This window comes from Colletes latitarsis, chromosome 14, assembly GCF_051014445.1.
Source record: "Colletes latitarsis isolate SP2378_abdomen chromosome 14, iyColLati1, whole genome shotgun sequence".
NCBI classification, from domain to species: Eukaryota; Metazoa; Arthropoda; class Insecta; order Hymenoptera; family Colletidae; genus Colletes; species Colletes latitarsis.
Genome location: NC_135147.1, coordinates 30,163,639 through 30,175,731, shown reverse-complemented (window position 1 = coordinate 30,175,731; position 12,093 = coordinate 30,163,639). Strand labels below are relative to the sequence as shown.

Below are 12,093 nucleotides of genomic sequence, written 5' to 3'. Positions count from 1 at the left end.
CCGCGTATTAGGATACATCGTAACGCGTCGTGTTGCTTTTCTCGCCATAAATTAGTCGCCAAGTTGCGATTCGCGCGTACAGCATTACACAGCGATGTATCGTGACTGGGAGGAAATTGTACGCAAACGAAGACGCGAGAGGGAGGGAGCGTGTTGATTGATAGCGTAGAGCGAAGAAAAGGAAATATACTGTACACAGTACAATATACAGCGAAGCGACGAGATCTGAAAACACGGCGTGTAATTTCCTCGAGATATTTATATTGTTGTTTACGATTTGCCAACGGAAGTGAAAGCAAATCGAACATTTCACTTTTATCGGTGAAACGTCCGCCTTACCTTTCCGTCAGAAAACCATCGACTATTTCCTCTAATTCCAAGGCATTTGCTCCTTTTGCCTCCTTATTAGCAAACGAATGCGTTCGACGTTGAAACGAGGGAGCGTTTCGACGATGCGATACGATAATTGAGGGTGAACGACTCTCGCGCCCCGATACTCGCGATACCAAGTATGGGTGGCAAGTTTCGTAAGACGAAAATAAATAATTCATTTCCAAGATTGAATCGGCAATTTGTTTCGCGCGTAAACGGCGCAAGCAGCGCAAAATTTCGTTCGTTTTTCCATTCTTTGACGACAATTTACTTGTACTTTACCGGGAAAGTAAAGCATCAATCTTGTCGCAAATATACTTCGAGTTGGATCGATGCGTCATAAAAGAGCCGCTGACATCTGCTCCCGCGGTTCTCGAGATACATACATACTATGTCTGCAACGACGCACAAAAGACGTATAGTTATACCTACGTACATAAATGTATACCTCCTACCTGTATAAATGTATCGTGTACCATGATGCAAAGATAAGGAATTGTCCTGGTTTCGTAATTTGCGTTTGCTTCGATAATGCAAGAAGGGAAAAGGTTGTGCTTGGATTTCGATGTAAAGAAAAAAGTTACGTGAAAATTGATTTTGACGTCAGTCTTGACTCGATACTTTAAAGGGTCAAGTTCCGCTAAAAGTATTATTAATGGGACGGGGAAATTGCTACGTCCATTTGCTCTTAACCACGAACCACGTCGTACGGTTCATTATGGGAACGAAGAATCGTCGAGGAGAAAGAGATGGTGCTCGAACATAGCCATACACACGCGCGCGTGTTTTGTGTGCAAAGGAAAGAGAGGGAGCGAGGGGGAACAGAAGAATGAAGTAAGGGGCGAAGTGGCACTAGTGTGTGGGGGGGAGAAGGTTGTGACGAGGAAAGATAATGGGAAGAAAAGAGCAGGAGCAACGGAGTGACTGAGGGAAATAAAAATGTTCTGTATCGGCCTCGGATGGGGTCTAGGGGAATATACGTTACGAAACTGTCAAGGATCAAAGTCAGCGCAAACACGATGCGTGGTAAGACGCGTGTATGGTAATGTAGTATGTTAATGCTGTCGGAGTAGAAAGAAACATGTATACATATACGTTTCAGATAACAGAGAATCGAAACGATTCGACCGATACCCCGAGGTAGATGAAAACGTGCATCGACAGACATTTCTATGGAATCGATAGCACGACGACGGAATACACGATAGAAAGATATCATCGTCGCAACGTAAGCGGTAGTCTTAAGCGAGCTTAATTTCGTTTTCTTCGTTGAACTCGTGTATACCAAGTGTCATTTGTCAGCGACAAATGCTCGAGCCTGTCGCTGGCGTACTTGGCCATAACAACGTGTAAGAGACGATAGACGGCGAGTATAAGAGAGCAGAATGGAGGGTGGAACATAATAGAGAGGCAGAAAGAGAAAAACAGGAGAGTTTTGTTTCGATGTATGTTCATACATACGGTGGTGGCCGCAAGCAGGGCTGCTTCTGCCTTCGACGAGGAAAAAGAGGAGGAGGAGGAGGAGGAGGTGCATAAGGCGAGGAGGGTCTTTTAGCTCCTTCGGGTTCCTTCGTGCTCCTTCGTGTACTTCTCCAAGCTCCTTCGGCTTCTTTTCTTCTTTCCGGGTTTTGCCACGCTCACCGTGACACCACACGGCCTTCGGTAGAAGACGACGGAGGACGCCTGTGCAGAACCCTCGCCCTGCTTCTAACGGTTGCCCAACACCGGAAACCAGTCGACAGGGGCCCCTCTCCTATTTTAACGCCCGATCGTTTTCCTTCTCTTTTTCGTTTCGCCAAAGCTCACGGACGTCTGTGTCCGATTGAAAATCCGATAAAAAAACAAAAAGAAAAACGCATACTCCATGTTCAAAGTATTTACGAATTCAGAAAGCACTCATGCGATGCACAGTTTTCAATGTACACGAAGCAGAAAACGTGAAAACTGTACATTCGATGCCGCGTTTAAAATATGTAGGTTAACGTATTAACAGGGCGAACACTAAATTCGCGATACTCGTACACGACCGGAACCTGAGAAATGAGAACGTTTTTTGAGAATGATTGCGAATCTAAATATATAAAAAGAGTATTTGAGCGTAATTTTAAGTTGGAATTGTCTTATAGAGCAATGCTCGTTTCGCCCAACACGATTAGACGTTTAGTTCGATCAACAGGGTATTTCTACGACTATATAGAAGATTTTGTAGTTACCGTCGAAAGAGAGTAGAATGGCGACTGGAACGATGGATACGGTCCTGTCCGAAGTTGGCCGAGCACGGTCGAGAACGACCGATCTTGGTGGAGGCCTGTAGCCATGTGTTGCGGTCTGCCGTGAGTGCTTTCTGACAAGGGAGGTGCGGTGTCTGCGTTTTTTCTTTACTCGTCGCAAACTAGAAAAGTGCGATTTTTCGAGCAGGCCGACGAGGTACGCGTGGCCAAAGTATCACGGGATCGCGTCGGAGAGACACGGGTGTGCCTGGATGCGAGGGAAGTTGGACATTTGGGAAAGAAAGTGTGTGTATTTCTCGCGGCGTCGGCCGAACGAGACGACGAAGGAGCTGCTGCTTCGTCTCTCGATGTGTACGCGAGCCTATGCTCCAAGTGTCTCTGTGGGAGTGCGCGATCGAAACGAACAGCACCGATCCGGACCAGTTAAACACCGGTAGACGTTCGCGAACGCAAACACCGAAACAGAGGCATCGAGTGGAAACGAAGAAAGAGAGAGTGCGCATGATAATCGTATCCTCGATAGCTGCCGGATAGAGACGCGCAGGGTGCTGCGTGCAAACATCTTTCTCATTCTCGCTGTCTCTCTCTCGCTCCTTCCCACGTACCTTTTCCATCCTTCTGTTTGCGTCTTTCTCGATACCTCTGCCTCTGTCGGTGCATGTGTGTGTATGTGGGGGGGTGTGCGCGTGTGTGTGCATATCGGGACGAACGCGCGAGCAAACGAACAAACGAACGAGTGCGCACGGGCATGCTCGTTTCTGTGTTGGTACTAGCATCATCCCGTTCGTCGTGTTTTGTATATTCCGCCTGTAGTGGAGTGTCGCCTGGACGTATCGGAATAATCGCGAGTACGACTCGTTAATTGCACGTCGCGAAGTTCGTAAATTTCTATATATCGTTCGGTTCCCGTGAGTTTGGCGAACGGCTATCGGATCTATCGCACCACGAAACCGTTCCTCGTTCCTCGTTCCTCGTTCCTCGGGTCGAGAGAGAAAGAGAACTCGGACACTGCACGCGCATTTTATTTCGTACTCGATAAAGTTGCTACGTAAGTACCGTCGGTGTCCAATGTCGTGGCGTTTGTGTTTATTCAGTGTGACGAATAGTGATGAGCTCGCGACGTAACCGCGTTGAAAGATAAAGCGGATCTCGAATAAAGATAAAGTGTATCATTGAAGGAAGAAGGAGAATGTGGAGTGCACGACGTGGGAAAGAGACAGAGGTGAAATGAGAGAGTGAGAGTGAAGGTAGGCAAGCAGCAACGGTTAATCCACCACCCTCCAAAAAAAAAAAAAAAAAAAAAAAAAAAAAGGAAGAAGAATCCAACGTCGCGCGCAGATAATCGACTCCGAATCTATACGATTTATGATGTCGTAAGGTGTATTTAAATGTTCTTCCGCGAATAGTGTAGCATCGGGATCGTGACGAGTGTGACCGTTTGTGCGTGCGCATATATGAACGTGCGAACAGGGTCGTGAGGTGAATATGCTGTGTGTCACGAGACACTCGACATCGTCGAAAAATTGGTCGTCTTTCTTCGAACCGGATTACCTTACGGAGTATACACTGCTGTCGACGAATCTGTGCATACGACCGATCATACGGATAGCATAATACTTTCAGAAAGGCTGGATTTGGTCAACGCGTGTACTTCTAGTCGCTGATACGCGCGCACAATGGTAAGGAGCTCGTACTTCCGTCGAACAAGACTTTTCGTGCGTGTTGCGCGTCGTGTGTCGCACGGGAGCGTGTGCACGTACATGCTCATCGCTTGACCGTCGTCGTCGTGTGTACGCAGCGCGTATGCGTACACACGGTACACTCGTGCTCCGAGTGTGTGCGCTTTGACTCGCCTCGCCTCTCCTCTCGCTCCGCTCTTCTCCTCTCCGGTCCTAGCCTCGCTCTCGCGAGCAAAAGCAAAGCCGGTATATACGCGACGTACGTGTCGCACACACATTCTCTCGCGTTCGGTCGTAGCGATCTGCTGCCTGTCTTCTTTGGAACTGGTATCGTGTACATATTTCGCAGTATGATGCGCGCGTTACTTCTACGCGCCATTTACGCTTCGACTGCTCGTCTTTCGTATCGTTTTCGCGCGCGGTTCGGTGAGACGCAAAATTTGTCACGACGTCGTGTTGTCGCCGGTTCGGTCAATTACGATCGAGCCTCGACCAAACGAGATGCGACCTCGGCTTTGCACCTTTCTAGAATTTTTTCACCAGACTTGTCGTTCGACTCGCGCTACAACGCAGATCATTCCCGTTTTCGTTCGAGCACATTTTACTTTGAAATATTCTTGATTTTTTTGAAACTGAAACGTACTCGTATAGGGGACCAGCGTCAGATCTTGGTCTTACTCTGGTATCGATCAGAAAGAATGAGGAATTAAAAATTAATCGTTATGTTTCAATCTTGTTTTAAAACAGGATTTTGCTTATCCATGCTCTGCTATTTTAACGAACGAATTGCATAGTGAAACACGACGCGGCAGTTTTCTGTTCGAATATGGTGCTCGTCGCCACAGGGAGGCATCGCGTTTCACGAACGATGTTACGTCGCATCGGATTCTATCGTATTTGGACGTTGGGCGTTATTCGAATAAATTCTTGTCGGAACGATTATACCAATAAATATTTATTCGAATTTTATATTCGGACAAATGTTTGCATGTAAGATTTCCAATTTCGTTAAATCGAATCGTTCGACGGTCGCCGATTCATGGGATACTTGGAACTATTGAAACCGGCACCGCTAGCCTTACTGCTCGCATCGTCGATTCTCTTCAGCGTCGAGCAAGAATCAAAATGTTACGGCAACCGTTTTCTTCGATTTCTCATCTTCGCTCGACGAAACGTTTGATTAATCCACGCTATCTAGCCTCGTTCGCGAACCGGTTACGAGATGACGTAGCCGGTTTTATTTATGCAAAGAAAAATAGTTTGTTTACATTCCGGTCGGTGAAAAAGTTTCCCAAGGGAATTGGTTTAATAGAAGAAATTTGGTTCAACGACAGCTGATTTCACAGTTCTCTTGCCGCGGAAACGTTTGATCCGTCGAGTTTCGTCCTAACGTACATATGTACACGTATTTACGTAACATGGCTGCAGGCCGTTATAATGGTTGGGGAGCAGCGTCATCGTTTAATACTTGCGTGTCTCTCATCGCGTTCGTACGATCGGGTAGAATCGATTCGATATTTTCGGTAGACATACTCGAAACGCGGAGCTTATAAAATACACAACGATAGAATCCCTCACCCCTCTGCTCGTTCATTCTGTAGCAACGCACGAATACATTTTGCCGACAGAAGTCTGGTTTCCGAGCAAAACGATATAATTTCAATTAATTAACGTGATTGACATTAAACGAGAACATTTTGCCTGGAAGTGGTAAACACGCGGATACATTACGCGTATGTATATGCAGGTTAGGTACATACGTACGCGGAGCGATACGATCGCTATTGTCGGTTTATAACCGAGAGAGCGGTGAGTGAACCCAAACGATCCTCGTGGAGAGTAATTAGCGGTCGTCGTCGGTGGGGCGGCAACGTTGCCGACCTCGAGGTGTCGTTAACGAGCGGTTTAAACGGTCGCTCTTCTCGAGAGAACGAGAAATCGATGCTCGATCGATTCATCTCGATTGCCTCTCGTATCTTCGACTTTGTTTCCACTTACCACTGTTTCGAACAATTTTTCATCCTTTCGCTCGCGCGCACGCATCATCGTCTTCCTCCTGCAGCTTGCGTCGATCGATTCTGTACTCGTGAACGCGAATCGGACGAATTCGATCCTCTCCGAAGGACATTGCATTAACCACAGTTAAGGACTTTCTGATTAGTCTGTTGGATTAAATCTGTTTTAGCGTGTAGACAATTTGCATTACCGATCATTCTATTTACACAATTCTGAGATTGAAACGTTGGGCGGTAACTTTCAGAGTAAAATAGAAAGTGATTTCTTAAATATCCAGATGGTACATACAAAGAAAACAATCGAGTAATCGTTGAACACGAAATATGGTCTTTGATTAGCTTACTTACAAACATAATATCTACGATTCTTCATTATGACAATGGAAAAAACATTATGAAAATGGAATAACAAATAAATCAACAGCTCGAAGTAAGAAGGTCAATGTATACGATGGATGGTAAAAATAATTAAAAAGAATTTGAATCTCGGTGGTATTAAAGTTGCTAATGAGATGGAAAAATATTTAAGAAAAACTGTTAATTCGGAAACGGTAAGAAGTGTATTACGCAATCGTGATTTCCATGGTCGTTCGGTTCGAAACAAGCCACTTATCATCGTCGGGAATAAGAGAAAAAGTCTCGATGTTGCAGGAGAATATTTAGATAATGATTTTACAGAGTTACATAGATCGCCGGTAGTTTGTTAATTTCCAATTATCTTTATCGACGGAGATAAGTTTAATCTTGTCCATCGAGTCGGCAACATTATAGCGTGACAATTTTGTGAAACGTACTTTTATTCGTGATATAGAATTTTGATGTCTCCTAACATTATTCGTTCGCGTTTAAACCGGTAATTTGTTGAAAGGAACTGTCGCGAGTAACGTTACGTTCCTTTATTCTTTACGTTTTCTCTTTCGACTCTTTAAAACTAATAGTCCTTAATGCGACGTTTCTGGTCTCGCTTCGTATTCTCAACGGCTCCTCCGACTTTCCAATTCTCTTAAGATGTTTCGTTTTTTGTCATTTTGTCTAACGCGCCGCACACTTCCGACCCGACTCGACGAATTATTTTCGTTGCGCAAACGGTCGCGCAACAATAATTACAGAAATACAGTTTGTTTTAGTTAGCGAGGCCGACGCGTACATTATTCTAATCTGGAATTGATTAAACGGCCGACTTTAGACGTACGGTCATCGAGCGACCGTCGCGTTTGCAACGATAACCCTTGGTACGATAGTAAAGTCTCCCCGTAGCATTGGTAAATTATTATTGTCGCTTCATTCCATTACCGGCATCGTTGATATTGTCCGCTGGTTGGCACGATACGCTGGTTACGTGACGTTAAATCGCAAAAATTATTTATGCAATTCAATCGCGAATCTCGTCGTAATCTCGCATCGTATTTTCATTAACTCGAACGTGCTTATTGTCGCGTATCATGCACGCGCGTACAAATTAAAGCGTAATAAATCGGTAATGTCGGTGAAAACTATTCGTAATCGCGATGTATGTATTTCTAAAAGGTTCGTACGAATTCCCGTTTTTACGGCTGTAACGTGTCCGTAGTATACACGAGCACAGACATCGCGTACAAAGGGAAACGTTTTCTCCTAATTAAATTTGAAAAGTTGCCTGGAACGCGTCCAAAGGCATTTCGTATTCTCATCGACGAGATAGTATTCCCAACTCATAATGGCATAGTAGTTGAGTTTTTTCTGAGTTGAAAGCTCGAAAACTCGGCAGCACCGATTTTTATTTTTCCACCGTACGATTTGTCGTTACGCTATCCTTAAGCTCCCATTAAAATTATCCAAGACGCGTCGAAAGTACTATCGTCTTATTTTCAGCGCGTATAATTCGATGCAAGTATAGGTCTGCGGTCCCACCGTATTTACCACGTATTTATCCATCTTCTTTGCCTAGAACTTGAGCCGTGTGTACAATTTATAGAAAAGTCACGTACGTGTAATGCACGTTGGTTGGAATTCAAGCTAGAAAATGCCAAGAAACGCGTTGGTCGTTAAAAGTATGTAGTTGGTAGAAGTTACGGTTTTGGTTAAGACTGTACTACTGGATGAACTACGGAAGGGTATCTGGCATAGAGCGTATTGTCCAAAGTTGCAGGATGCTTGGCCATTTTAATACGACGACAAACGACGTGATTTCTTTTCGCGAGGGAAAAGGTTTCATCTTTTGCCAATGTACTTCCGTTGGCAGTTTTTCTCGCGAGTACACCTGGCGCTATTACACGGACAGATGTACAGTTAAAGCGAATCACGGCCAATACTTTGCCGGGGCAGGAATGTCGAGTCTACGGGCAAGCACAAAATGGCTGCCAGCAGGAGCGATCGACCGTGCGTGCGTGCGAGCAAGCGAGTTAGGCGATGTTGTTTCTTCCCCTCTCCCTGTTCCTCTCACAGTTTCTTCCTACATTCACACATGCACGCGCATTCTCTCTATCTCGCTCTCGTATCTCCTTTACTCGCTTACACACACGTTTCGAACCTACATTCTCTCATGCTGTCCCTTTCCTTTTCCCTTTAACCATATAATATCTTTTTCCGTTCAAATTGCAGTATAACCTTCCTGCTTCCCTTGTTTGCTCCCTTCTTTTTTAGTTTCTTCGCGCGCGTATCTGCCTATCTTCCCATCGAGCTGTCCTTTTCTCGTGCATTAGCACGGTCACGCAACTACATATACTATGTATATCGCGTCCATGGAACCGTGTTTCTCTTGTTCCCGCAGTTTCACCGTCGGAACCGCTGGAACGGCTTTCATTCGTTTCCGTCCTATTCGCTTCTAAAAACGCAGTTACACGCTGGATTCGTTATTCGTAACTATAATCGTCGATCGTCGCGCAGTGTTAACGTCCTCAGCATCGATCATTCTCCTTCTCTTGCAGTCGCAAAGCAACGCGGTAATTTCTTTATCGTTTAAAGCGGAAATCTTCTGTATTCGCGACGAACAACCACCTTGGACTTTTTCATTTCTCACGGGACTTTTGTTCGGTGCGTATCGATTTCCACTGCTATATGCTATAACAGAATTCGTGAAACATTTACGGAAAGGATTAATTAAAAAACAAGTCCATTACGCGGAGGGTAGAAAGAATAGGGTAGCAGGAGCGTACATGTATACAAGAGCGGCGTTGACCGACTCGTAGAACGGAGGGTATATGTATACGTCGCGTAGCATGGCATGGCATGACATCGATGCCACTGAAACTCGTATAGGCGTGTTAGCTCTACCAACACGGCTGCTCGTGGCTCTCGCAATGTTCCACGATCACCGCATACGTACTAATTGTGCGGCGTAACCGGCCAAGCTACATTGTCTGGCATTATGTGTACACGACGTACACAACGCTCTCTCTGACACAGTTGTGCACAGTTTTTCAAAAGTTTGCAAATGCGCATCGAACCAATTTGTTGGTCTTGTCGTTTGTTTCCTACTCCACTTGGTTTCGTTACCGACAGCCCATTCGACGAAAAACGTTTATCAAAGCTTACGAGGAATCTCCGTCATCTTGGAAAATGGATATCGCTCGATGGTTTTTTGCTAGTATTTTGTAAACTATACAGGGTGTTCGGCCACCCCTGGGGAAAAAACTTTAATAGGAGATTCTAGGGGCCAAAATAAGACGAAAATCAAGAATGCCAATTTGTCGATCGAGGCTTCTTTATAAAGTTATTAACGTTTAAAGTTTCGCCTGTAGAACGGCAATCTGCGAACAGCTGCGTACGCGTGATAGCGGTTCTCGCTCATAAAACTGTAAGACTGTCGATACGTCAGTAAGTAGAGTTTCTCATGCCGTTCTACAGCCGGAACTTTAAACGTTGTAAACTTTTTAACAAAGCCTCGATCAACAAATTCCTAGTCTTGATTTTTCGTCTTATTTTGGCTCTTAGAATCTCACAATGAAATTTTTCCCAGCATAATTTCCATACTTTTTCTAACTCTGGTATCTTACAAATCGACACTAAATCGATTGTAAATCAGAAGCATCGGAATTTCAGTATTGCAAGAGTCGCATCGACGAGCTCTTTTATCGTACAAGAAGAGCAAGCGCTCGTTGTTTTTCTCCGCGAGAGCATAATTGTTACAAATCGGCCGTCAAACGAGATTAATGTTTCGACCGGTCGTGATCGCATCGGTGCACAAGAAAAGATGTAAATTCGCTCAAACTGAACGATTCAAATACACACGTTACTAATTTTGCTACGTCGTGAAAACATATTTTATCGTCTGAAAATGTTCTCTCCTGGTTGTCCCGCAACGTTCGCGATGGAAGCTCGCGCTGAAATTGTGCTGCATTTTTTACTCTGTCGTACAAAGAAATGATTACCAGCGTCAACTGCGGCGGGTCTCTTGTCCTTTAAAAGAATGCTTAACGCGGAATTTTCTACCTGGAATTGTAACGAGGTTACATAGCCTCTGTTAAACCGTCGAGCAAGAAACGTACGTTCCTTTGTTGAGGCAGATAATGGAGAAATCGTAAGAAGATCGTTGCAACGTCGAACATTTATGTCCTTTTCGGGGTCGTACAATAATTTGTTTATCGAATTCGAAACGAAACATTTATGCATCCATCGGAAACGATAGGTAAAAATTGTATACGTATAATATTTTTTGGGGTTTTTTTGTTGACCCTTACGATTCGGTCACGACCTAATCTCTCTTCTGTAAACCGATGCTATCGAAGGAAATCGATCCCCTGCGACAAAAACGCCTGGGCGGCAGGTCTCAAGGTTTTAAACCCGTAAGGGCAATATGGGCACGAACGAGTCCCCCAAGGCTTCCCGTGCGAATACAAAGAATAGAAAGAAAGCGAATGGAGCAAAATGACGAAAGTAGAAGCTAGAAGCGAACGAAGAAGAGGAAGATTAAGTATGCGGGGAAAAAGAAACAACGAGGGAAACGGTGAGACTGGAAACTGAAAGAGAAAGAGATCGAGACTGAACTATATGGAGGTACAATAGAGCCAATGCAGTGGAGACGAAGGCGAAAGACCGTGTTCGAAGAGAAGGCAGGTAGACTTTGTGTGCCTGTAAAACTCCACGGACCTAACGCAGATGGAATCAACCAATACAGTTTGCCATGAGCGTCGAATCGTCAAGCCATATTTACGGTACTCGGTTTTGTTGCGCCAACTACAAGCAGGTGTGACTGTCGACCATTTAACGTCAGGTCAAGATTTGCGTACATACATATACATGATCGTTGGTCATGAACGTGTATTTCGAAAGTATCCAACACCGATTCGGACGACAAGTATTCAGCAAAAAGCAATATTTTTATTCTCAGACTCGATCTATGCTCTTAAACAGATTGGTTAAGTAGAATGCGATAGTAAAAATTATTTGAAATTTCGTCAAGTCGAAAATGCACAAGGATGTTTCTCGAAAGCGTTTGGACGAGCGTTTATCCTTCTTTTTTATACCGGTGTAGCCGTACAGAAGATAAGCTGTTTTACGAGTGGAACGATCGCGAAAAATGGTGTTTACGTTAATCCCTCGTTAGACGTTTTTTTTTTTAGAGCCGTTGGATAAAAAATGGGTACAAGTTAAGGGGGACAAGTAGAATGCCGTCGGTTCCCTGAAAGATTACGCCAGTGGCCGGTCGTATTGGCGAGCTTGTCGAGTTTGGAGGGGGATTACAGGGATGGGAGGGGGGACGATGATGCCTCGGTAAACGCTGAGCGCTCGAGAGCCCACATCGATGCAGCAGCGTTCAGCCATTTACTAGAGAATGCTATCGAGGACTGGCATTAATTTATATTGCCGCTGTTCCGA

The 12,093-nt window shown here is 44.8% G+C and overlaps 1 protein-coding gene across 4 annotated transcripts in view; it reads left to right on the top strand.

Moving 5' to 3' along the window:
• LOC143350266 (uncharacterized) overlaps nt 1-12,093 on the top strand; it is a 44,301-nt gene that overhangs the window by 5,559 nt on the left and 26,649 nt on the right. For 2 of the 4 annotated variants that reach the window (XR_013081077.1, XM_076782241.1), the window contains exon 1: nt 2,683-4,282. The exons of 1 other annotated variant lie outside the window; for it this stretch is intronic. The gene's annotated coding sequence lies outside the window, so the exon portion shown is untranslated. Of the gene's footprint in view, nt 1-2,682; nt 4,283-12,093 lie in introns of those variants that run through there. One more of the 4 variants, XM_076782246.1, reaches the window with a different exon arrangement.